Consider the following 27,594-nt stretch of genomic DNA (forward strand, 5'->3'; position numbering starts at 1 on the left):
AGGGTGTTGGGATGAGGGTGGTAGTGGTAATCTCACATGTAATATGTATTTAAATCTCACCATGGGAGCTGGTGGAATTTCGCTTCAATTAATAAATCTGCAATTTCAGCTGATGTCAGTAATGCAAACTATGAATCGAGTGTTGTAAAAATACAGCATGATCCAGGATTGTTCACCAGGTTAAGTACCTGTACTTAATCTTGCTGCTACACTGTTATACCACCGCTGCCACCACGTTGTGTTTTTATAATAATATAATCTCCTGTCAATGTCCTGGGGGTTACCATTGACCAGAAACTGAACTGGACTAGCCATGTAAATACTGTTCCTACAAGAGCGGGTCAGAGGCTGGGAATACTGCGGAGAGTAACTCACCTCCTGACTCCCCAAGCCCATCCACCATCTACAAGGCACAAGTCAGGAGTGTGATGGAATACTCCCCACTTGTCTGGATGGGTGCAACTCCAACAACACTCAATAAGCTCAACACCATCCAGGACAAAGCAACCCACTTGATTGGCATCCCTTCCACAAACATTATATCCCTCCACCACTGATGTACAGTGGCAGCCTTGTGTACCATCTACAAGATGCACTGTAGGAACTCAACAGGTGTCTTAGACAGCACCTTCCAAATCCACGAACTTTACCATCTAGAAGGACAAGCAAATACCTGGAGAACAGCACCACCTGGAAGTTCCCCTCCAAGCCACTCACCATCCTGACCTGAAAACACATCATCATTTCTTCACTGTCGTTGGGTCAAAATCCTGGAAATCCCTTCCTAACAGCATCATGGGTGTTAGCTACACCTCCGGGACTGCAGCAGTTTAAGAAGACACCTCACCATCACCTTATCAAGGACAACTAGTGATGGGTAACAAACGTTGGCCTAGCCAGCGATGCCCATGTCCCACGAATGAATAAAAACAGGCATCAATTTCTCATAAGGGACTGCGTAAACAGATTGTGGGTTCATTTATTTAGATGAGACACTTGAGAACATATTTATATGGATAGAAAGCATGAAGATATCAGTAGCAGAGCTGTTTGTGGTATGTTCTGTTCACAGGCTAAAGGGAGATCAAGAATGGATCACACGACACACTTCCCTTCTGGTGATGTCATGCTGTTATCTCTTAAAGGCATCTATGACATTTGCTGTCAATGGAATATTTTTGTGAGGTGTGGCTCCTATTGCAATGTAGAGAATGTGGCAGGCAATGTGTGCACAACAACCTTCCACAACCAGCAACCAATTAGATGGCTAGATGATATATATTTTGCTGTGTGCTGAAGGATAAATTTGAGCTCAGAGCGCTGAGGAGAGCTCCCCTGCTTTGAAATTGGAGCCACCTGCCTGGGATGGAGACGGGACCTCGGTTTAATGCCTCATCCGAAAGGCGGCACCTCTGACTGTGCAGCACTCCCTCCAGTGCTGCGCTGGAGTGCCGAGCGTAGACGGTGTGCTCAAGTCTCCAGTGTGAGATGTGGACCCACAGCCTTCTGGCTCAGGAGGATAGACTGCTACCCAGTGGACCACAGCTCATAGCTGAATCTCCACGGGCAATTTTGCCAGAAAGGAGAGGGTTAAAAGCAAAGAAACAGAGCAAGGAATGTCATTTTTAGTAGGATTGGCAAGGAAATCTCGGCAACTCTGGACTGGCCCAGTTGGCAGACAGGGGGATCGTTTATTGTGCTAGGAACACGTTCTGTGCGATGGACCCACCATTGAAGACTCAGCTGAAAAGACTCAGCTATTGAGCAAGTTAGATTTGCAGCTGTGCTCACAGTCAGCCACTGCGTTGGCTGGTTTGTAGATCAGGAATTCTTCATGCTAATCCTGTCTCGTTTTAAACCTGCGAAAGGATCAAACCAGGCTTCAGGTTGATGAAATACAGCACCTATAAAGGCTTGTGTCGTGCACTAAATGCCTCATATTTTACCCCAGATGTAGCCATGCTAATCCCAGCTTGTTAATGCATTCTAAACCGTTCCACATGGGGCTGCAGGCTCTTTCTTTTAGACGAGGTTTGACAGTTGCTCCTCTCTCTCTTCCTCTCCCCCCACCCTTAACAGATCTGACTGTTGTTCAGTTAAAATACAACCCTGAGGTTTCCATCAGTGAAGTCACACGCCCACCCTGTCCAGGATCTGAATTGCAATGACGCCTCACAAAGCTGACAGCCCTGCACCGGGCCTGCCGGCTTTCGTCGACTTTGCCTCCTGCCTTGAGTTGAGCGAAGGCTCGGGTTTAACTTTGAGAACTTGGGTCTGACTTCCAGAGAAAGACAACTCCCTGGTGACCAATAGTCAGGCTGCAGATCGCAGGCGTGACACAGTTCAGCGTTTGCCTTGGCTTCTTCCGAAAGGGTGGGCAGAAGACAAAGAATTTAAACATTCCCCCGTGCAAACCTCTTGATTTTTAAAGTCCTTCTGCAGGATCTGCCCCTGTTCTTAACATCTCCAAGCCAGAAAATAACCTACATTTCTCTAGCGCCTTTTACAACCTTAGGAAGGGCCAGAGTACCTTACAGCCAATGAGGTACCTTCTTGAAGTGTAGTGACTGTGGGAAAAGTAGCCATCAATATACGCACAGCAAGATTCCACAAACTGCAACCTGAAAACTGGACCGGCTAATCTGTGTTTTTTTAGCAGTATTGTTTAAAGGTTACGGTGGCACAGTGGTTAGCACTGCTGCCTCACAGTGCCAGGGACCCGGGTTCGATTTCTGGCTTGGGTCACTGTCTGTGTGGAGTCTGCACGTTCTCCCCGTGTCTGCGTGTGTTTGCCCCGGGTGCTCCGGTTTCCTCCCACAGCCCGAAAGATGTGCTGGTTAGGTGTATTAGCCATGCTAAATTCTCCCTCAGTGTACCTGGACAGGCGCTGGAGTGCGGCGACTAGGGGATTTTCACAGTAACTTCATTGCAGTGTTAATGTAAGCCTACTTGTGACGCTAATAAATAAACTTAACTTACTGGCCCAGGACAGCAGGGAGAACGACCTCCCGCACCTCCCAATATATCAGTGTATCATAGAACCTCTATAGTGCAGAAAGAGGCCATTCAGCCCATCGAGCCTGCACCGACAGCAGAGGTAAACAGTAACTCTGCTTCTCTCTCCACAGACACTGCCAGATTGCCTGGGGTTTTTTCAGCATTTTCTGTTTTGAATTCAGTTTTCCAGCATCCGCAATATTTTGCTTTCACTTGGATGGGATGTTATATCCTACTTGGGAACGCCAAAAGGAGATCTTAGAATTCACCAATCAATCATAGTCAAGGTGGTAAGGCTGTTAGACTAAGCCTCATTATCCAGGAAGGCCTGAGTGGGTGCAAAGATACACTTTCACAGATTCCATTAGTGAAAACAAGAAAATAAGATAGAAGGTGTGCAGAAGAGATTTACTAGGATGCTACTGGGACTTGATGGTTGGAGTTTAGAAGGATGAGGTGGGATCTTATTGAAACTTACAGGATACTGCGAGGCTTGGATAGAGTGACGTGGAGCGAATGTTTCCACTAGTAGGAAAATCTAGAACCAGAGGGCACAACCTCAGGCTAAAGGGACGATCCTTTAAAACAGAGATGAGGAGGAATTTCTTCCGCCGGAGAGTGGTGAACCTTTGGGTTTTTTTCAGCATTTTCTGTTTTGAATTCAGTTTTCCAGAATCCGCAGTATTTTGCTTTCACTTGGATTCAATGTTACCTCCTACTTGGGAACGCTGAAAGGAGATCTTAGAGTTCACCAACCAACCATAGTCAAGGTGGTAAGGCTAAGCTGAAGGCTGTAGAGGCCAGGTCATTGAGTGTCTTTAAGACAGAGATAGATAGGTTCTTGATTAATAAGGGGATCAGGGGTTATAGGAAAAAGGCAGGAGAGTGGTGATGAGAAAAATGTCAGCCATGATTGAATGGCAGAACAGACTCGATGGGCCGAGTGGCCTAGTTCTGCTCCTATGTCTTATGGTCTTATGGAGTTATAAGGAGAGGTTGGATAGACTGGGACTTTCTTCCCTGGAGTGTAGGAGACTTAGGGGTGATCTTATAGAGGTCTATAAAATAATGAGGGGCATAGATAAGGTAGATAGTCAACATCTTTTCCCAAGGGTAGGGGAGTCTAAAACTAGAGGGCATAGGTTAAGATGAGAAGCGAGAGCTTCAAAAGGGTCCAGAGGGGCAATTTTTTCACACAGAGGGTGGTGAGTGTCTGGAACAAGCTGCCAGAGGTAGTAGTAGAGGTGGGTATAATTTTGTCTTTTAAAAAATATGTAGACAGTTACATGGGTAGGGTGGATATAGAGGGATATAGTCAAACACGGGCAATTGGGACTAGCTTAGTGGTTGAAAAAAAAAGGGGGGCATGGACAAGTTGGGTCAAAGGGTCTGTTTCCATGCTGTAAACCTCTATGACTCTATGACTAACTAATTCACTCAGTCCTAAATATTAACCAAACATTCTGTACATGAGTTGGACAATTATGAATCAAGTTTATGAAGGGGTTTTCTGTTCCTTATAGGATGGCTTAATTCTGTAGTCTGAGATGAGTTCAGTTGTGTATTGTGGGGCAGGCTCCTTCTTTATCACCTTGACCTTGTCTTCCATGGGGTGTAATCCTTGTGCATCTACACGGTGTCCCAGGTAGGTCACCTCAATGTCTTGAAAGGTACACTTCTCTCTCTTGAGGTGAACTCCAGCCTCCTGAAATCTCTTTAACAACTGTTCTATGTTTGCTAGATGCTCAGCCTCTGTCAATCCAGTTATAAGGACATCATCAAGGTATACTCCAACTGGTGGTAGCCCCTGTAGCAGACTCTCCATTGTCCTTTAGAGTATAGCACATGCTGAAGACATGGTAAAAGGCAGGCGCAACTGGAATAGGCCTTTGTGGGTGTTTATTGTGACGTACCCCGGGGAAACTTCATCTAATTCGAGTTGCTGGTACATGTGATTCATATCCAGCTTGGTGTATGATTGACCTCCTGCCAGCTTTCCATACAGGTCTTCAATTCGCGGGACTGGGTATTTATTCAGCTTTGCAGTCTAATTAACTGTTAGCTTATAATCGCTGCAAATGCTAATAGTCTTGTCTGCTTTCAATACAGGGGCTACAGGTGCTGCCCATTCAGATGACTGAACTGGCGTGTTTTTTTATTCATTAATGGGATGTGTCTGGCCAGCATTTATTGCCCATTCCTAGGTTGCCCTTGGAGGGCAGTTGAGAGTCAACCGCATTGCTATGGCATTGGAGCCACATGTAGGCCAGACCGGATAAGGACAGCTGATTTCCTTCCCGAAAGGACCAGATGGGTTTTTCCGACAATGGGGTTTCATAGTCATCGGTAGATTCTTAATTCCAGATTTTTAAAATTGAATTCAAATTCCACCAATCTGCCGTGGGGGGATTCGAACCCGGGTCCCCAGAACGTTAGCTGAGAATGCCTAGTTCTTTCAACCTGTTTAAGGCATATGGTACTGGACTTGCCCTAAAAAATCAGGGAGTTACCTCTGGATCCACTAGAGTTTGTAGCCCTTTGGTTTTGCCTAATTCGTCACAGAAGACACTCTTGTATTTTCTTATAAGTTCAGGCAGCCCCCTTCCCACTTGATTTCTTCAAGCCAATCGTGGCCGAGCAGGGTTGGTCTTTCACCTGTCACGATGACCACTGACTGGGTGTTGGGTAGACTGCTGTCCATAGCTTGCAGGTACCACTGTGCTGCCTTCTATTTCTGTTGCTTCTCCCGTACAAGTTTTCAACTCAGCAGAAGTGTTCTTCAAGTTCAATGGTTGGACTCCCTCTCTTAGGTACTAAAATGTATGCACGCCCACTACAATGGCTGATTCCCCATGAGTCCATTTCTATCTGAAGAGGCTTTCTACTTACCTGTAGCGTTACAGTAATAGGATTCTCTTGCCTGTTTTTAGCTTAAACAGGGAGTGAATACCAGGATCATTGGTGCCAGGCTCTTCCACATTCTAAACTTGTAACATCTGAATTGATTGATTGCTCAGAAACCTTGTCTTAGCTCCACATTGCTTTATCAAATGTCCTGTTTCATTACAATAAAAACACTCAGCCTCCTTAAACCAACACGATTCAGGAATGTGGTTACCTCCACATTGGTGGCATTCCACCTTACTGACTGATTGCCTATTCTATTTTGTTTTGTTGGCGGCTGAAATTGTTTTGCACTTTGTGGCTGCTTCAGTGGTTTTGGTCCCAGGGCTGGCTGTAGATTCCCGCCCTAACTGGTGAACAGCCCTGTTTTGTGCGCTCTGCAGCTCTTGTGCACTTTTTTCGGTGCTTTTCAAGGCCAGCGCTATCTCCAATGCTTGTTTAAAATTCATGTCAACCTCTGGAAGCAATCTGCATTGAATAGCGCTGTTGTTTACGCCACAAATGAACCTATCCCGTAGCATGCCGTTTAGGGTGGCTCCAAAATCACAATACTCTGATAATTGCTTCAGTTTAGCAATGTAAGTCACTGTCGATTCACCTGCGGCTCTCACCCTCAAATTAAATTTGAATCCCTGAAGATGGTTGTGGTTGCAATTGAGTCTTCACTAAATCCACAAGCTCGCTGAAAGATTTGGAGCCAGGTGCACCTGAGGTTGTAAGAATGCGAATAAGGCTATAGGCCTGAGTTCCAGAAACACTGAGGAGAATTGTTTTGTGTTTTGCCTCCTCCCCTATTTTGTTTGCTTGGAAGTAATAGCCAAGATGCTCGACATATTGTGTCCAGTGCCCCGTGGTCTATTCATCCAAAGAGGCATTCTGGCGAGTACTTTTTCTTTCAGACTTTGAGTAAAACAGGATACTCACTGGTGTCAGGCCAACGGCCGTCTCAGGAGAATTTATCCTCGTCGCCAGTAATAAAGTTACACTTTCACAGCCTTCATTAGTGAACGCAAAAGGTATTTATTAATAAGAATTGTACAGCAGCTGGATAGGCTGTAGCCAGCTCCCAAACAGTCTTTTTGCCTAAGAAGGCTCCACCTCCTGGACTGATTCCCAACGTAAGAGTCCTGATTAGTCACACAAGCCATGTGACCCTTTCTCTGCTGTGTTGGCCTCAAAGGGACAATCACCACAATGGGTGACTTTGTAGAACCGTATAGAGCAAGGGGTCCCAGATCCCATTCTCACTCTCAGCTGAGTTAGCAGTTGAGGTTCTGGGAACAGCAGGAGGCCATTGTGCCCCTTGAACCAGTTACATAGGAACGGGAGGAGGTTAATTGATATTGTGTTATTGATTATATTTAATTGTATTCAGGTGGTGGGCATTAACTGGGGATTCACTCGTGCTCCTATAAATAGGAATGGACACCTCCTTAAATCTGTTGAATTGCATAAGAACATAAGAACAAGGAGCAGGAGTAGGTCATCTGGCCCCTCGAGCCTGCTCCGCCATTCAATAAGATCATGGCTGATCTTTTCGTGGACTCAGCTTCACCTACCCACCCGCTCACCATAACCCTTGATTCCTTTACGGTTCAAAAATATATCTATTCTTGTCTTTAAAACATTCAATGGCCCTCAACTGCTCAGCCTCACTGGGCAGGGACTTCCACAAATAGTTAGTTTGTCAATTAGAATCAGAAGTGTGTATGTAGGAATGGATTGAAATTTGGTTGAATTTGTGGTGCCTGTTTATAATCCCTGTAAATAAATGCTTCTAAAAGTGTACAGAGACTGATTCAAGCTCTATCCATCCCCATCTGTAAAATAACAGAGGCCACACAGCCCTGTGAGCTTACTACACAGGAACAGGAGGAGGCCATTCAGCCCCTTGAACCTGTTCCAATCATTCAATTAGATCATGCCTGATTTGTGGCATGGTGTCACAGTGGTTAGCTGTGGTTACCTCACAGCGCCAGGGATCCGAGTTCAATTCCGGCCTCGGGGGTCACTGTCTGTGTGGAGTTTGCACATTCTCCCCGTGTCTGTGTGGGTTTCCTCCGGGTGCTCCGGTTTCCACCCACAGTCCAAAGATGTGCTGGTTAGGTGGATTGGCCGTGCTAAATTGCCCCTTAGTGTCCCAAGATGTGTAGGTTAGGGAGGTTAGCTATGGCAAATGCGTGGGATTACAGGGATAGGGCAGGGGAGAGGGCCTGGGTAAGATACTCTATCAGAGAGTCAGACTTCTCCTCAGACTCGCAGGGCCGAATGGTTTCTTCAGCATTGTAGGGATTCTATAATTCTGCCCACCTTGATTCCATTACCCTTATTCAAGAAAATTCTATCAATCTGCATTTTTAATTGCACCCCCAATCTCTTTTTGGGGGAGACTGTTTCAGATTCCTACTGTCCTTTGAGTGATGATGTGCTTCCTGTCATCAGCCCCAGTACAACCTGGCTCTCACTTTAAGCTTCTTCCATCTTGTTCTGGATTCTTCCTCCTCTGTATCTCCCCTTGTCGACTCCTTTCATTATCTTAAACGTTTCAATTAAATCATCACATTAACCTGCGGAATGTGGGGGAACGCAAACCTAGTCTGTGCAACCTTGCCTCATAATTTTAACCCTTTCAGGCCTGGTGAATCTGCACCCTCCCAAAGGCTAAGGGTGGGATTCTCAGGCCTCCCAGTCACGTGTTTCTCGGTGGCGGGACATGGCACGCCATTCGCTGGCGACAGTGGTACTCCCTGGTTCCGCTGCTGTCAATGGGCCACCCTACACTGCCTGCTAGGAAACCCATGGGTAGAGGAGGTGCGCTGGCGGCGAGACCAGATAATTCCGCTGGCATGTGCAGCTGGAGAGCTCCAGTGGAATATAACCTTGTGAGGAACAGTGCCCACAACTGAAGACAGATGGGAATGGAGCAAGGTTTCACAATTGATCTTGGCATTCCTGGCCTTGAGAAAACGGGAAATTACATCAAGGCGCACACTCCAATCTCGCTATCTAGTGACGCTTTGCTGGATGAAGACGGAGATTATATTTGGCTGTCCAGATGGTCTCCAGATGGCTAAATGTCTGACATCCATTGCCCACACATCAAGACCATTTCTGCATTGGTTACAGGAATTGGCTACGGAATTGGGTGCAGGAGGGTGGTGATGGCGATGGAATGGTGTGCATCCCAGCGACAGATCAGATACTAAGGAGACAGGATCGAATGATGTAGAAAGATAGATTGCTCCTCAAACTGGATGGAATGTAGCATCATGGCGGAAGCTGTCCAAGCTCCAGCTACTCTTAACTGTGCCCTCCCATGGAGTGGCGTGCTCCATCAATGCTATACTAAGGAGGCCAGTACGGAGCTTTATAAAATACTCTTTAGTTTATCAACCACTAAACAGAGCCCTCAGGTCGAACTATTTCGCATGAGGTGTGTCAGACATATGGAATGTATTATCAGGGTAGATGGTTGCATTAAAGAGTGCAAAGAAGTTCAGACAGCAACCAGATACGTTCATGGTGAAGGGGAGGATTTGATTTGCCTACCTTTGACTTCACCCATCTCTCACCCAGCTCCCCCGCTCGCCTGAGCCCAGTTAATATGAAATGATGGATACTTAAAAATTCCTAAGGTTTGGTTTCCAAAAGATTTACATTTATACTCTGCTGTTCACAACATGACGAAGCACTTGACATCCAATCAAGTAACTATCGCAAACAGCGGTGAGGGTGGCATGGTGGCAAAGTGGTTAGCACTGCTGCCTCACAGCGCCAGGGGCGCAGGTTCAATTCCGGCCTCGGGTCACTGTCTGTGTGGAGTTTGCACATTCTCCCCGTGTCTGCGCGGGTTTCCTCCGGGTGCTCCCGTTTCCTCCCACAGTCCAAAGATGTGCAGATTAGGTTGACTGGCCATGCTAAATTGACCCGACTGTCAGGGGGATTAGTAGGGTAAACATGTGGGGTTATGGGGATAGGACCTGGGTGGGATTGTGATCAGTAGAGACTTGATAGGCCGAATGGCCTCCTTCTGTACCGTAGGATTCATTGATTCTATGAAATTGTCAGATACTGGGCGAGATTATCTAGTCCTCACAGCACTGGGCATCATCCCTCTTGGCCACCAAGGAACCACCCCCTCCTCTCCCAACCCGCCCCCCCAACCCAATTAGAGACCGATTGGAATTTGACCATCTGCGTGAGAGGAAAGTCAGCGCCATGGTTACTGTCTCCCTGCGCCATCGATTCCTTTCAAAAATCCTAAAAGCCTCAATCAAATCACCTTCTACATTCCAGGGAAAAGGTCAAGGTGATTGCTCATTGCGTCTTGGAAGTGCAGCAGAGAGGGAGAGATTCGCGAGAGGAGTGCTGCAGTGGAATATAACCAATAAATTGGAACAGAGAGGAATCCCGATACTCTACACTTGTAGAGTATCCCACCCTCCCTCCTCCTCTAACCTAAAAAAAAGACCCAGTGAGAGCAGGGCTTTGGAGAAAACAGGAGGAGGAAAGGTAAGTTTAAAATTTTCATTCACTTTTTTTTCCCTGTGTGTTTAAAGGGGCAATTATGAGTGTGAGGCCAGTATCTTGTTCCCAATGTAGGATGTGGGAGGTCCTGGAGGCTCCTAGCCTCCCGGACGACCATATCTGTGCTGGGTGTGTTGAGCTGCGGTTCCTAAGGGAACATGTTAGGGAACTGGAATTGCAGCTCGAGGACCTTCGCCGGGTTAGGGATAGTGAGGAGGTCATTGACAGGAGCTATCAGCAGGTGGTCACACCGGGACCACGGGAGGAGGGTAACTGGGTAACAGTGAGGAAGGAGAAAGCTCAGTTGATGGTGAGCACCCCGGTGGATGTGCCCCTTAATAATAAGTACTCCTGTCTGAGTACTAATGGGGTGGACAGCCCACCTGGGGGAAGCAGCGGTGGCAGTGTCTCTGGAGCTGAGCCTGGCCCAGTAGTGCAAAAGGGTAAGGAAAGGAGGGTAGTGCTAATTGGGGACTCTACGGTGAGGGGGTCAGATAGGCGTTTTTGCGGACACAGACGGGACTCTCGGATGGTGGTTTGCCTCCCTGGTGCAGGGGTCCGGGATGTCTCTGGTCGAGTCCCAGAAATCCTGAAGGGGGAGGGAGAGGAGCCGAAGGTCGTGATGCATATAGGTACTGCTGACATAGGTAGGAAGAGGGAAGGGGTCATGAAAAGAGAATATAGGGAGTTAGGTAGACAGCTGAGAAAGAGGAATGCAAAGGTGAGGGATTGGAATGCCCTGCCAGCATCAGTAGTAAATGCGCCTAGTTTGGGGGCGTTTAAGAGATCCGTAGATAGGTTCATGGACGAAAAGAAATTGGTTTAGGTTGGAGGGTCACAGTTTTTTCTTTTTTTTTTAACTGGTCGGTGCAACATCGTGGGCCGAAGGGCCTGTTCTGCGCTGTAATGTTCTATGTTCTATGTTCTAAGGTAGTAATCTCGGGATTGCTGCCTGTGCCGCGGGAGAGTGAGAACAGGAATCGGTGGAGAATGAATGCGTGGCTGAGGGACTGGAGCAAGGGACAAGGATTTGGGTACTTGGATCATTGGGACCTCTTTAGGGGCAGGTGTGACCTGTTTAAAAAAGACGGGTGGCACTTGAATCCCAGGGGGACCAATATCCTGGCGGGAAGGTTGGCTAAGGCTACTGGAGAGACTTTAAACTAGAAAGGTTGGGGGGAGGGAATCGAAATGAGGGGACTGAGAGCGAGGAGGTTAGCTCGCAAATAGATAAGGAATGTAAACAGGGTAAGAGGGAGGTTAGACGAGTGATGGAGAAGGGAAGTGCTCAGGCTGAAGGTCTGAGATGTGTCTATTTTAATGCCAGGAGTGTAGTGAATAAAGTGGATGAGCTTAGAGCGTGGATTGCTGCTTCGAATTGTGATGTGGTGGCCATTACGGAGACTTGGATGTCTCAGGGACAGGACTGGGTGCTTCAGGTGCCGGGTTTTAGATGTTTCAGGAAGGACAGGGAGGGAGGCAAGAGAGGGGGGGGAGTGGCACTGTTGGTCAGGGATAGTGTCACGGCTGTAGAGAAGGTGGACGCCGTGGAGGGATTGACTACGGAGTCTCTGTGGGTGGAGGTGAGGAACAGGAAGGGGTCGGTAACGTTGCTGGGTGTTTTCTATAGGCCGCCCAATAGTAACAGAGATGTTGAGGAGCAGATGGGGAAACAGATCCTGGAGAGATGTAGGAATAACAGAGTTGTCGTGATGGGAGATTTTAATTTCCCAAACATAGATTGGAATATCCCTAGGGCTAGGGGTTTGGATGGAGAGGAGTTTGTTAGGTGTGTCCAGGAGAGTTTCCTGACACAGTATGTGGATAAGCCTACTAGAGGAGAGGCTGTACTTGATCTGGTGCTGGCTAATGAACCTGGACAGGTGGAGGATCTCTCAGTGGGTGAGCATCTTGGGGATAGCGATCATAATTCTATCTCCTTCACGATAGCATTGGAAAGAGATAGGATCAGGCAGGCTAGGAAAGTGTTTCTCTGGAGTAAAGGGAAATACAGTGTCATCAGGGAGGAAATTAGACGGGTAAATTGGAAGGAGGCATTCTTGGGGAAAAGTGCCGAAGGAAAGTGGAGGATTTTCAAGGAATGTTTGTCTGGAGCTCTGCATGACAACGTTCCGATGAGACAGGGGGGTGTTGGTAGGGTACGGGAACCGTGGTGCACGAAGGTTGTGATGAACCTGGTGAATAAGAAAAGAGAGGCGTACAGAAGGTTCAGAGAGCTAGGAGGTGTTAAGGATTTAGAGGAGTATACGGGATGTAGGAAGGAGCTTAAGAAGGAAATTAGGAGAGCGAGAAGGGGTCATGAGAAGGCCTTGGCGGGTAAGATTAAGGAGAATCCCAAGGCTTTCTACAAATATGTCAAGAGTAAAAGGATGAGATGTGAAGGCATAGGACCCTTAAAAGGTGAAGGGGGAAAAGTTTGTGCGGAACCGTTAGAAATGGCGGAGCTGCTTAATGAATACTTTACCTCGGTATTCACGGTGGAAAGGGATCTGGGTGGTTGTACTGCTGGTTTGCGGTGGACAGAAAGGATCGAGCATGTGGACATAAAGAAAGAGGATGTGTTGGAACTATTGAATGGCATCAAGGTTGGTAAGTCGCCGGGACCGGATGGGATGTACCCCAGGTTACTGTGGGAGGCGAGGGAGGAGATTGCGGAGCCTTTGGCGATGATCTTTGCATCGTCGATGGAGACGGGAGAGGTTCCGGAGGATTGGAGGATTGCAGATGTGGTCCCTATATTCAAGAAAGGGAACAGGGACAGCCCGGGAAATTACCGACCGGTGAGTCTAACCTCAGTGGTTGGTAAGTTGATGGAGAGGATCCTGAGAGACAGGATTTATGATCATCTAGAGAAGTTTAGTATGATCAAAAGTAGTCAGCACGGCTTTGTCAAGGGCAGGTCGTGCCTTACGAGCCTGGTTGAGTTCTTTGAAAATGTGACCAAACACATTGACGAAGGAAGAGCGGTGGATGTGGTCTATATGGACTTCAGCAAGGCGTTCGATAAGGTCCCCCATGCAAGACTTCTTGAGAAAGTGAGAGGGCATGGGATCCAAGGGGCTGTTGCCTTGTGGATCCAGAACTGGCTTGCCTGCAGAAGGCAGAGAGTGGCTGTGGAGGGGTCTTTCTCTGCATGGAGGTCAGTGACCAGTGGAGTGCCCCAGGGATCTGTTCTGGGACCCTTGCTGTTTGTCATTTTCATAAATGACCTGGATGAGGAAGTGGAGGGATGGGTTGGTAAGTTTGCTGACGACACCAAGGTAGGTGGTGTTGTGGATAGTTTGGAGGGATGTCAGAAGTTGCAGCGAGACATAGATAGAATGCAAGACTGGGCGGAGAAGTGGCAGATGGACTTCAACCCGGATAAGTGTGTGGTGATCCATTTTGGCAGATCCAATGGGATGAAGCAGCAGTATAATATGAAGGGTACCATTCTTAGCAGTGTAGAGGATCAGAAGGACCTTGGGGTCCGGGTCCATAGGACTCTTAAATCGGCCTCGCAAGTGGAGGATGTGGTCAAGAAGGCGTACGGCGTACTGGCCTTCATTAATCGAGGGATTGAGTTTAGGAGTCGGGAGATAATGCTGCAGCTTTATAGGACCCTGGTTAGACCCCACTTGGAGTACTGCACGCAGTTCTGGTCACCTCATTACAGGAAAGATGTTGAAGCCATTGAAAGGGTGCAGAGGAGATTTACAAGGATGTTGCCTGGATTGGGGGGCATGCCTTATGAGGATAGGTTGAGGGAGCTTGGTCTCTTCTCCCTGGAGAGACGAAGGATGAGAGGTGACCTGATAGAGGTTTACAATATGTTGAGAGGTCTGGATAGGGTAGACTCCCAGAGGCTATTTCCAAGGGCTGAAATGGTTGCTACGAGAGGACACAGGTTTAAGGTGCTGGGGGGTAGGTACAGAGGAGATGTCAGGGGTAAGTTTTTCACTCAGAGGGTGGTGGGTGAGTGGAATCGGCTGACGTCGGTGGTGGTGGAGGCAAACTCGTTGGGGTCTTTTAAGTGACTTCTGGATGAGTACATGGGATTTAATGGGATTGAGGGCTATAGATAGGCCTAGAGGTGGGGATGTGATCGGCGCAACTTGTGGGCCGAAGGGCCTGTTTGTGCTGTGGCTTTCTATGTTCTATGTTCTATGTGATGTAGTCTTGCCTCAGTTTCGCCTTTGGGAGCTGGGAACAATTCTGGCTGATTTTTGCTGCATTCCATTCAAGGTCTGGTGCCAGTCGCAAAGAGCCATCTGGTTCACGAAAGCCCTTTAGGGTAGAAAATCTGCCGTCCTTATCTGGTCTGGCCCACTTGTGACTCCAGACCCCATAGCAATGTGGTTAACTCTTAACTGCCTTCTGAAATGGCCCATCAAGCCTCTCAGTTTCAAGGTGAGGGAGTGACACCCACATCCCATGAATGAATAAAGAGAAAATAAAAACTAATCTGAAAGTCCAATCCTTCAATTCTTGATCTTACTCCTTCACTGTTGTCAACAAGGCCCACTGTGTGCCCTCCAGATTTAAGACCTCGAAACTGGACCCCTTCAACTGCCTCAGACATTCCATCATTCTACAATCTGCCAGCTTTTAAAACCTGACTTTATCATAGAATCCCTACGGCGCAGAAGGAGGCCATTTGGCCCATCGAGTCTGCACTGACTCTCTGACAGAGTATCGTACCCAGACCCTCTCCCTTGCCCTATCCCCGTAACCCCACACATTTACCATGGCGAATCCATCTACTACACATCTTTGGACACTTCTTAGAGGCAATTTAGCATGACCAATCCACCTAACCCGCACATCCTTGGACAGTAGGAGGAAACCGGAGCACCCGGAGAAAACCCATGCAGACATGGGGAGAATGTGCAAACTCCACACAGACAGTGACCCGAGGCTGGAATTGAACCCGGGTCCCTGGTCTGTGAAGCAGTAGTGCTAACCAATGTGCCACCCCTAGTTTAATGCTACCTAACCACTGGAGATAAATGCAAGTGACTGTGGATGCTGGAATCTGAAACCAAAAGAGAAAATGCTGGAAAATCTCAGCAGGTCTGGCAGCATCTGTCAGCTCTTTTCTCTCCTTCCAGATGCTGCCAGACCTGCTGAGATTTCCAGCATTTTCTCACTGGAGATAAATACTGCCTCATCATATAGGGAGAATCCCCTCTCAGATAGTATCAGGAAATTAATGACTTTTGTTGCTATTTGCTGGAATTCTACCACCCGCCATGGAATCGGAGCGGGCGAGGGGCGGCAATGGGAAGGTCCGTTGCGGGGGGGATTTTCCAGTCTCGGGTAGAGCGAGACTGTAAAATCCCGCCCATCGCATGTGAACAATTCCAATAGTCGAAAGCAGTGAGGAGAATGGGCCAATTGTGATGAGGGTCAAGGGAGGAATGGTGGCCAGGGTTACCAACCATCGAGGAAAGAAATGTTTTCATGTCTAGAACATTGATGTGAGCGATAGAAAACTCCAAGAGAAGCATGCTAGGGGGTGGCTGGAGGCAGGAGGTCAAGCAATGAAATACACCCAACCAGAGTTGGCATTCTACCCTGAATCTTGTGTCCGGAATGGATATTAACATTTGACTGGGAGGTGGGGAGGTGGATAAGGGGGGGTGCGAGGGGGGTCTCTCTCCTGGTTCCTCAACAAAGGGACAGTTATTATCCTGCACTCCAGGTGAACTGGGAAACGGATCACACATGTCGAGGTTATGGATGTGTGTTCGTGGTTGAGTGTGAAAGAACCAGATGGTCTTTTGTGTGAGTGAGCTGTCACCTGAAGCTCACCATCATTGGGGAAAAGAACTGTTTACTCTGCTGGTCCAGAGATTCTGGTGGAAGCAGAACATAAAAAACACAACACAATGCCCCTCTGAGCCTGTGTCCTGCCTGTCTGAGAATTATTTTGCTAATGCAAAGTCCTGCGAAAGTTAAGCAACCAATTACACTTAGACCACGATATGACAGCCAGCCAACTGACGGTCCACGTGATTGGAAACCATTCCTATCTGTTTATGATCTGGAACAGGGTTCCTGCATGCATTTGTGGTTCTCCTGGTAACATATTTGCAGAATCATCGATAACGATGGTGGCACAGTGGCACAGTGGTTAGCACTGCTGCCTCACAGCGCCAGGGACCCGGGTTCGATTCCCGGCTTGGGCCACTGTCTGTGTGAAGTCTGCACGTTCTCCCCGTGTCTGCGTGGGTTTCCTCCGGGTGCTCCGGTTTCCTCCCACAGTCCGAAAGACGTGCTGGTTAGGTGCATTGACCGTGTTAAATTCTCTCTTAATGTACCCGAACAGGCGCCGGAGTGTGGCGACTAGGGGATTTTCACAGTAACTTCATTGCAGTGTTAATGTAAGCCGACTCGTGACTAATAAATAAACTTTAACTTTTTATGAAGGCGATCTTTTGAGTGCATCTTAATTCCATCCATTCCCATTAACTACCCGACAGTTCTCAGATTTGTTTCTTTATTGAAAACCTGACAAAACAGGAACATTAGCTTTAACATCCTGCCTGAAATATTGCATCTCTGACAGAGCAGCACTCCCTCGGTAGATTTTTAATAATATTTTGATGGAATGCGGGCGTCACCGGCTGGGTCAGCATTTGTTACCCATCCCTAATTGCCCTTGAACTGTGTGGCTGGCTATCGGCCATTCCAGGGGGTAGTTGAGAGTCAGCCACATTGCTGTGGGTCTGGAGTCACATGTAGGCCAGACCGGGTAAGGACGGCAGATTTCCTTCCCTGAAGGACATTAGTGAAGCAGATTAGATTTGTCTCCTGGGACTCACAGAGAGTTCATTCGGACTGAGCATCGCTCCTATTCACTCAGGTTCACCCTATCTACCTGCAGTATCTGTGCAAAGAACTTGGGCTTTTCTTGGTTCCTTTATTTCAGCCTGTGCCACCACAGAATGACACAAGGCTAGATTATCAGCACAGTTTGCACTGACTATTCTTACATTCATAAGATATCGGAGCAGAATTAGGCCATTCGGCCCATCGAGTCTGCTCCGCCATTTGATCATGGCTGATATCCATCCCCATTTTCCTGCCTTCTCCCCTAACCCTTCAACCCATTACTAGTTAAAAATCTGTCTAACTCCTCCTTAAATTTACTCACTGTCCCAGCACCCACCGCACTTTGGGGCAGCGAATTCCACAGATTCACAACCCTTTGGGAGAAGTACTTTCTCCTCAACTCTGTTTTAAATTTGCTCCCCCTTATCCTAAGACTATGACCTCTCATCCCAGAATGCCCCACAAGAGGAAGCATCCGCTCCACGTATACTTTATCCGTACCTTTTATCATCTTGTACACCTCAGTTTGACCTCCCCTCATTCTTCTAAATTCCAGAGAGTACAGGCCTAAACTGTTCAATCTCTCTTTATACAACAAACCCCTCATCTCTGGAATCTATCTAGTGAACCTCCTCTGAACTGCCTCCAATGCCGCTACATCTTTCCTCAAATACAGGGACCAAAACTGTGCACAATACTCCAGGTGCGGCCTCACCAATGCCTTGTATAGTTGCAACAATACTTTCCTATCTTTATAAGAACATAAGAAATAGGAGCAGGAGTAGGCCATCTAGCCCCTCGAGCCTGCCCCGCCATTCAATAAGATCATGGCTGATCTGAAGTGGATCAGTTCCACTTAATATTCTATTCCTTTAGCTATAAATGCCAACATTCCATTTGCTTTCTTTATTATCTGCTGTACCTGCATGCTAGTTTTCTGTGACTCATGAATGAGGACACCCAGATCCCTCTGCACCGGAGCACCCTGAAGACTCTCCCCATTTAGACAATAAGTCATCTTCCCATTTTTCCGACCAAAATGCATTCCCTTGAGTTCTCAATGATGATCTAATTGAAAGATGATTAAAGGATTTGATGGAGTGGAGAGAGCGAAACAACTTCCCCTGGGTTTCAGAGGGTGGTGTGGTCCAGAACAAGGGGGCACTAAACTTAAAATTAGTCCAGGGGTGCTGTGAGGAACCACACAAGGAGGAGTGCAAATCCAGAACTCTCTCCACCCAAAGGCTGTTGCTGTGGGGAATCAATGGAAGGGTTCACACTAGGATTGATAGATTTTGGTTTGGTAAGGGGTATTGAAGCAGATGAGAGCAAGATAGGACCATGGAGAGGTACAGCTCAGCCACGATCCAACTGAATGACAGAACTGCTCTGAGTGGCTTCCAGCTATTCCTGGGTTCCTAAGAGACAGATTCCCTCCTGCAATGTTATTCCAAGGGTGCTGACAGGTACGATCGTTGCCTGCCCACGGGAACTCGGTTGGTTAAAATGGTCAGAGTGACTTACCCCTGACCGTCCCATGGGCTGTAACTTTAACCTGCTCTTTTGAGCAAATGAGAGGAACATCTGTCAGAAGGCTGTGCCCGTCTTATTTAAATATACTTCGAAACCAAGGCGCACACAAACTAAACCATCCCAGATTCCACCCTCGGCAAGAGGAAACCCGCTCAGAAGAGGCTGGGAAAATGAGGGAACCTTTTTTCCCTGTGAGCCAGGATGAAGTGGAGGAAAGCAGAGAACTCCAGATTCCGTGGGCCTCCCTGTACCTCCCTCCCTGAGATACCCACCTGACCCCACACCATAGCCCACCATAAACACTTCACTGAGTGCTGTACCTGTCCTGGGAGTGTTTGATGGGGCAGCGCTCCGAAAGCTAGTGGCATTTGCTACCAAATAAACCTGTTGGACTTTAACCTGGTGTTGTTAAACTTCTTACTGTGTTTACCCCAGTCCAACACCGGCATCTCCACATCAGTGTTTGATGGGGACAGTGTAGAGGGAGCTTTATTCTGTATCTAACCCCGTGCTGTACCTGTCCTGGGAGTGTTTGATGGGAGCAGTGTAGAGGGAGCTTTACTCTGTATCTAACCCCGTGCTGTAGCTGTCCTGGGAGTGTTTGATGGGGACAGTGTAGAGGATGCTTTACTCTGTATCTAACCCCATGCTGTACCTGTCCTGGGAGTGTTTGATGGGGAAAGTGTAGAGGGAGCTTTACTCTGTATCTAACCCCATGCTGCACCTGTCCTGGGAGTGTTTGATGGGGACAGTGTAGAGAGAGCTTTACTCTGTATCTAACCCCGTGCTGTACCTGTCCTGGGAGTGTTTGATGGGGGACAGTGTAGAGAGAGCTTTACTCTGTATCTAACCCCATGCTGCACCTGTCCTGGGAGTGTTTGTTGGGGACAGTGTAGAGGATGCTTTACTCTGTATCTAACCCCGTGCTGCACCTGTCCTGGGAGTGTTTGTTGGGGATAGTGTAGAGGATGCTTTACTCTGTATCTAACCCCGTGCTGTACCTGTCCTGGGGGTGTTTGATGGGGACATGTAGAGGGAGCTTGACTCTGTATCTCTCCCCATGCTGTACCTGTCCTGGGAGTGTTTGATGGGGACAGTGTAGAGGGAGCTTTACTCTGTATCTAACCCCGTGCTGTACCTGTCCTGGGAGTGTTTGATGGGGGACACTGTAGAGGGAGCTCTACTCTGTATCTAACCCCGTGCTGTACCTGTCCTGGGAGTATTAAATATTGGGTGGTTACATTCCTCGGTTATACTATCTCGCAGCTTGCTCAGTAGATATGCAGTCAAACACAATAGAAAATGGAAGGGGAGAAGGTGATCCAGACAGTGTGGTGTGTCACTCCTGGCTGTTCTGGGTGTTTATACCTGACAAATTGAACTCTTTCTGCAGATTTTCAGTGCTTTCTGGAGGTAGTGAAGGGAATGGCGCACCGCCCAGAGTATCAATCAGCACCTTTCATCCACCTTGGGTTTCACAATAAACAGACCCCCGTCAGTAATACATCATTACATCCCGGTTTTCTCCTGCATTTCTCTGTGAGAGGGGAGGTTATGGAAAGCTACCCTCTTATTTTGAAAGATATATTCAGGCTAATCTTAAGCAGCCTGGAATCAGATCTCCCAGTATTCCTTTGAGTGGTAATGTACACAGTTCCACAACATCTCATTCTTAAGCTATTTTTGTTCATGAAATTATTCTTCCAGATGCCTGGCTGCCTCATTAACACTTTCAGTGCCGGAGTTTTAAGCAGCAGGAACCAGTCTGAACTTCCCACCAGTGCAGTCTGGGTCCTGAAGCGCTTTGTTTAAAATATAAATTAACAATAGGGTGAAAACGCCGTGTGTTTCTGAGAATTATTTACAGCGCAGGGGAGGCCATTCGGCCCATCACCCAAGCTGCTGCTAGTCCTTTGACCACAGATTGAAACTTGAAACCTGGTCAACAACCAGAGTTCATGGACTTGAAATCATCACCACAATATAAGACCATAAGATATAGGAGCACAATTAGGCCATTCGGCCCATCGAGACTGCTCCGCCATTCAATCATGGCTGATACGTTTCTCAACCCCATTCTCAACCCCCGTAACCTTTGACCCCCTTACCAATCAAAACCTATCTATCTCTGTCTTAAATACACCCAATGACCAGGCCTCCACAGCCTTCTGCGGCACTGAATTCCATAGTTTCACCACCCTCTGGCTGAAGAAATTCCTCCTCATCTCGGTTCTAAAGGGCCGTCCCTTTACTCTGAGGCTGTGCCCTCGGATCCGAGCCTCTCCGACTAATGGAAACACCTTCCCCATCCAGGCCATTCAGTATTCTGTAATTTTCAATGAGATATCTCAGGGGGTGAAGAGGTGATTTTCTTTTTCGTGCAGGGAATTGCCGAGATCTGGAATATTCTGCATGAAAGAATGCTGGAAGCTTATTTCATAACTAGTTTTCAAAGAGACTTGGATAGAAACTTGAGAATGAAGACTCTCCAGCCTTTACTCCCACCCATTGACTCTGTCTACATTTCCCGCTGCCTTGGCAAAGCAGCCAGCATAATTAAGGACCCCACGCACCCCGGACATTCTCTCTTCCACCTTCTTTCGTCGGGAAAAAGATACAAAAGAGTGAGGACACGTACTGAATGACTCAAGAACAGCTTCTTCCCTGCTGCCATCAGACTTTTGAATGGAGCTACCTCGAATTAAGTTGACCTTTCTCTACACCCTAGCCATGACTGTAACACTACATTCTGCATTCTCTCCTTTTCTTCTCTATGAACAGTATGCTTTGTCTGTATAGTGCGCAAGAAACAATACTTTTCACTGTATACAAATACATGTGACAATAATAAATCAAATCAAATCAAACAGACTAACAGTGGAGATGTGGAATGGGACATGACTGCTCCTTCAGAGAGAGGTACGAAGGGGCACAATGGGCGGAATGGCCTCCTTCACACTGTAAGCTTCTATTTTCTTCCTTTTGCCTGTATCCTTTTATGAGCTTACTTTTAAAAACTTACTCCAATTCCTTCCGGAAGATGTTCCAGCCATCTGTTTCCAAGATGCCTTCCGGCAATGTTCTAATAACCCTCTGTGTAAAAAATATATTTCTTCTAACTGCTAATCCTGTCCGTGCCTGCACATTCATTGTTCATTCGCCAATGGGAAGAGCTATTCACTCTCAAAAACCTTTTGTAATCTGTTCCAGTTCTCTTCTAGCCCACCTGCCACTTTCCGCACTCTCTGCAGCTAATCCAAAACCCACAGTGCCCCGTTCGCCTATCGCCTCTGTGCTCGTCGACTCACACTGGCCACCAATTAAGCTACACCTGAGTTAAAATTCACATCCTTGTCTCCAAATCCCCCCATGGCCCCGCCTTTTCTCTATTGCTGTAATCTCCTCCAGACCCCCATCTCTCTGGGGTTTCTGCGCTCTTTCGGTACTTGTCTTTTGCGTGTTCCTGATTTTCACCATCTACATCCTATGGCTGTACAGTCTGAGCCCTGAGCTTGTGAGTTCCCTCACTAAACCTCATCCTTGATCTCTTCACCTCACCTTCCTCCTTTAAGCTGTTCCTCAAACTCTCTCTTTGACCAAGCTTTTGGTCATCAGTCCTATTATCTCCAAATGAGGTGACAGTTACTTGATAATCACTCATATTAACGACGTTGGGACCTTTTATTAAGTTAAAGGTTCTAGATTCCTCCCAGCTAATTTAGTGACTGGTTCTCCTCTTACCAATCCCCCCCCCCCACCCCACCCGCGCACCCCCCCCCACCCCCTCCCTTCCTCCCTCCTCTGGAAAGGGTAACTGACATCAGGAACTGCTTAGAATTCCATGAATGACCAGCCTGATGGATCTTGGCAGAATCACTGGTGGATGGGTCAGCTGTGCTGCCAAATGACATCCGCACCGCTGGTCTTGCAGGGTGGCCCTGTGATCTTGGTGATGATCAAGAGGTCAGGTGATCTTGTGGTCAGGTGGCCCATTTGCAAGACTGCTGACCCTGCAGTCTGAGTTGATAACGTAGACCAGCACCCGCCAGTACCAGGGGAGTGCTGCAGGGTGGCACAGTGCTTAGCACTGCTGTCTCAAAGTGCCAGGGCCCTGGGTTCAACCCTGGCCTTGGGTGGCTGTCTGTGTGGAATATACACGTTCTCCCCGCATCTGCGTGGGTTTCCTCCGGGTGCTCCGGTTTCCTTTCACAGTCCAAAGATGTGTAGGTTGGATGGGTTGGCCATGGTAAAAAGAAATTGCCCCTTAGTATCTCAAGATGTGCAGGTTAGATAGATTATCCATGGCAAGAGATGGACATTCGTTATTCTTTCATGGGATGTGGGTGTCACTTTAGAAGCAGTATTTGTTGCCTATCCCTAACTGCCCTTGAACTGAGTGGCTTGCGAGGCCATTTCAGAGGGGCAGTTAAGAGTGGGTCAGGAGTATCATGTAGATCAGACCAAGTAAGGATGGAAATTCTTCTCCCTTAAGGGGCTAGATGGGTTTTTACAACAGTCAACGACAGTTCCATGGTCATTACTTAGGCCATCTTTCAATTCTAGAATTTACTCATTGAATTCAAATTCCACCAGCTTCCATGGTGCGATTTGAACCCAAGTCCTCAGAGCATTAGCCTGGGCCTCTGGGTAAATTATCCAGTGCCACCATCAAAATGAGACATTCAGTCAAGGTTCCATTTCCCTGTTTATATCTTTGAGAGGGCACTGGACTGATTCTAGGCTGGAATGGAGACTGACCAGGTTAAGTGGATTAACAGTTAATCCACTTAGAACCATAGAACCATAGAAAATTACAGCTCAGAAACAGGCCTTTTGGCCCTTCTTGTCTGTGCCGAACCATTTTATGCCTAGTCCCACTGACCTGCACTTGGACCATATCCCTCCACACCCCTCTCATCCATGAACCCGTCCAAGTTTTTCTTAAATGTTAAAAGTGACCCCGCATTTACCACTTTATCTGGCAGCTCATTCCACACTCCCACCACTCTCTGCGTGAAGAAGCCCCCCCTAATATTCCCTTTAAACTTTTCTCCTTTCATCCTTAACCCATGCCCTCTGGTTTTTTTTCTCCCCTAGCCTCAGCGGAAAAAGCCTGCTTGCATTCACTCTATCTATACCCATCAAAATCTTATACACCTCTATCAAATCTCCCCTCAATCTTCTACGCTCCAGGGAATAAAGTCCCAACCTATTCAATCACTTAACCTGGTTATTCTTGTGACCTCCTGGACTGGATCTGATTGCCTGGGTTTGGATAGGTTTTTTTCAGCCCTGGCTATCACAATCTGATGCAGACTCCATGGGCCTGCATCAGATTTTCTTTTAACTGGTTTTTGCATGTCCAAGGATTTTGCAAGTCCTGGATGGACATGGAAGACAGCCAGGCAATGTCGGAAGATCGGGGGGAGTAGACGTGTCCAACATCCACCCCTCAATCAACATCACCAGGATAACAGGTCGCTCATCTCATGGGAGCATGTTGTGCCAAAAATGGCTGCTACATGGGCCCACTCCAAAAGCCTCATTAACGCTGCTTGTTCCTGAGAGGCAGAGGGAGGAGCCACACTTCATTAACCTGAGCAAAGTATTGGCACTGCAGCAGCTGAAATGCCGGAACTCTCCACATCCCTGTCTCTTCACGAGCGCTGGGATTGAATCTGAGATTTGGTGATCAGAGTTCGGTCTACATGTGGACAAAGTAACCCTTCCTGAGCAGGACATGGACTGCAAGAGTATTAGAAACACCATCTCCTCAAAGTTCATACACAACACTGACCTAGACTCATACCGGACTCACGTTATTAGTCCAGCTGGCATCTGCATTATAATAAGATGCCCGAAGCCTGTCGTGACCCTTGAAGGTGCGAGAGAGAAATCCTCCATCATCTTACCCTCTTCTGATTGAATAGCTGCACTGATTCTAACTGGGATTCAGATCCAGGAATGCAGGTTACATTAAAATGACCCAAACAGTGAATGTCAGAGAGAGACTCTTCAGTTTAAGTTTGAAGTTCAAGTTTATTAGTGTCACAAGTAGGCTTATATTAACACTGCAATGAAGTTACTGTGAAAATCCCCTCGTCGCCACACTCCGGCGCCTGTTTGGGTTACGCTGAAGGAGAATTTAGCATGACCAACGCATCGAACCAGCACGTCTTTCGGACTATGGGAGGAAACCGGAGCACCCGGAGGAAATCCACGCAGACAAAGGGTGAACGTGCAAACTCCACACAGACCCAAGCTGGGAATTGAACCCAGATCTCTGACGCTGTGAGGCAGCAGTGCTAACCACTGTGTCACCGTGCCGCCCCGTATCCACCAAGATAATGACACACGCACACAAACAGGGACTGATACAGAAACAAACGTCTTCACCACACGAACAGCTGCGGTTCACAAAGGCGGTTCACCACCACCTTCTCAAGGGGCAATTAAGGATGGGCAATAAATGACAAGCTCACCCCCAGTCTAACGTTGAAGTTTAAAGTAAAGGAATCTCTTGCTAATGCTCCCAGGATCTGCAACATTGAGTCTCCGCCCACAACAGTGACAGCTTATTAATCATCAGGGTCGGACCTGAATCTGGGGCTGTCTGTACTAAAAACTCAAACCTCAGGGTCACCGTCCTCTCAGGGTATCCACCCACTTTTAGGACTACAAGTGTCGGAGGGATAAAAGCAAATTACTGCGGATGCTGGAATCGGAAACCAAAACGCTGGAAAATCTCAGCAGGTCTGGCAGCATCTGTAAGGAGAGAAAAAAGAGCTGAGGTTTCGAGTCCAGATGACCCTTTGACAAAGTTTTGACAAAAGGTCACCTGAACTTGAAACGTCAGCTCTTTTCTCTCCTCACAGATGCTGCCAGAAGTGTTGGAGGGAGCTGGTGTGTTTCACACTGTTAAGGGTGTTTTATTTTAAGGCACCGACAGGCCGGATATTCTGCTGTCTTGCAGACAAACAGGTTGCGACACAATCCCTGAGGAAGTCCAACAAAGCCCGTGCTTTGTACGGGGAAGATGTCCTAGGTGCGGCTTTGCGCGGTTTTGGCTCCCATCGTTGGGAGGATGTGACACAACAAACCCATGCAGCCATCCCGATGAATCATTAAAGTTTACCTTTACAGATGATGCCAACTGATTACCTCGTACCTGCTCCGCAAACTCTACATTGAAACCTGGTTCCTAGCTGCAGACCTGGTTCACAGAGCTTCCATACATATATATAAACATATTCCTGTATATAAATGATGAAGAACAGGAGCAAGCTTTAATTCATCCCTGCTTTCTCAGTAGCCATTGACGTGTTAACCTAATTGCAGTGCAGGAAGCAATGCCAGACATTCATTTAAAATGCCCACCCACTAACTAATCTCTTGTGCTGTGGGGACAGGAGGAGGCCATTCAGCCCCTCGAACCTGTTTCTGCTCATTCAACTCCATCTCGGGTGCATCTTAACTCCATTTACCTGCCTCGGCTCCACAGACTTTACCCAGCAGAAATCTTATCAGTCCCAGTTTACAAATCCCCAATTCATTCCCCCCTCACTCCATCTCCCAATCCTCATCTCCACAGCTTCTGAGGCTGATTCTTAGCTCTCAGCTTAGTCATTGAACAGAAGCATTCTTGGTCCTGTTAAATTGCCAGTTTGGTAGTTGCCTTTCTCACTCAGAAGCTGACTGTCCTTCGAGGAGAGGATTACCTGCGAGGGGGAGGGGAGGAGGCTGACTGACAAAGTCTGGTTCCCACACATCAACATCCTTCGTCACCTCTTCAAAAAACCCGCTCCACTCTGTGCCTCCGCAGATTGCCGATGTTTGTCCCTCTCACTTGCCTTCCAAGTAGCAAGCCCCCATCACCTATTTTCCAATACTTTGCCCTGCTTTTATCTCTCACCTCTCCACCCGCCTCTCACCACCCAATTTTACTCCCGTTGCAAAGGGGAGCAGGAGGGGGGAAGAGGCAAAGAAAAGAAGCCTTGCACATCCTTACCTGTGGGTTGAAGGGGCTGCACTGACCAGTGCTCAGGGAACGAGGAAGAGAGAGAGAGGGAGAGAAAGAGAGAGTTATGTCTCTGCCCTCCTGTCAGAATGAAGATATCTTATTCACAATACTCTGTACCTCACGGCACGGTGGTTTCACTTACAGGCAGGGAGGAGACAGACTGGGGAGGGAGGAGGGAGGGAGGTGGATTTAAGGTTCTTGCTGAAACACTATTTCTTTTGTTGACCCACATAAGCTGGACTCAAACTGAAGGGAAAAGACTAAACTGGTTACAGCTGCTGAGGAGTCGCAGGCAGAAGTCATTGCTGTACACGTTTATTCATTAAAGAAAATCAAACCGCCTGTGTGGAGGTCAAATTACAAGGTTTACAGAATAGACATCATTACAGAAAGAGGGAAACCAGTGAAAACACGTTCTGATATTACTCATCACTCTGTGTCTTGGCAGAGTTCCCTCTCAGGAGATTTTTCCACTCATTTCTTTTAACTTTTGAAAGGATGAAATGTCTACTTGTCGCAGGAGAGTGGGCAAGTTGGAACTTTTTTTTGTAATAAATTCAATTTTCTAACTACTTTTCTCCCCTATTTTGTCAGCCATCTTAAAGCAAGAGAGGGGGAATCAATGAGGGTCTGCGGTGCGGGTCAGTTAAAGTGGTTCGCCAACCCATCTCGGATTGCCCTGCTCGGCGGCACAGTGGTTAGCGTCGCTGCCTCACAGCGCCAGGGACCCGGGTTCGATTCCGGCCTGGAGTTTGCACGTTCTCCCCATGTCTGCG

General features: G+C 47.6%; 1 protein-coding gene across 2 annotated transcripts in view; it reads right to left on the minus strand.

The window, feature by feature from the left end:
- Positions 1 to 26,929, minus strand: part of synpo (synaptopodin) — a 93,699-nt gene extending 66,770 nt beyond the window's left edge. For both annotated transcript variants that reach the window (XR_013499828.1, XM_078231780.1), the window contains exon 1: positions 26,807 to 26,929. The gene's annotated coding sequence lies outside the window, so the exon portion shown is untranslated. The remainder of the gene's footprint in view (positions 1 to 26,806) is intronic.
- Positions 26,930 to 27,594: the final 665 nt, after the last annotated feature.

The sequence above is a fragment of the Mustelus asterias genome, chromosome 16, assembly GCF_964213995.1.
Source record: "Mustelus asterias chromosome 16, sMusAst1.hap1.1, whole genome shotgun sequence".
NCBI classification, from domain to species: domain Eukaryota; kingdom Metazoa; phylum Chordata; class Chondrichthyes; order Carcharhiniformes; family Triakidae; genus Mustelus; species Mustelus asterias.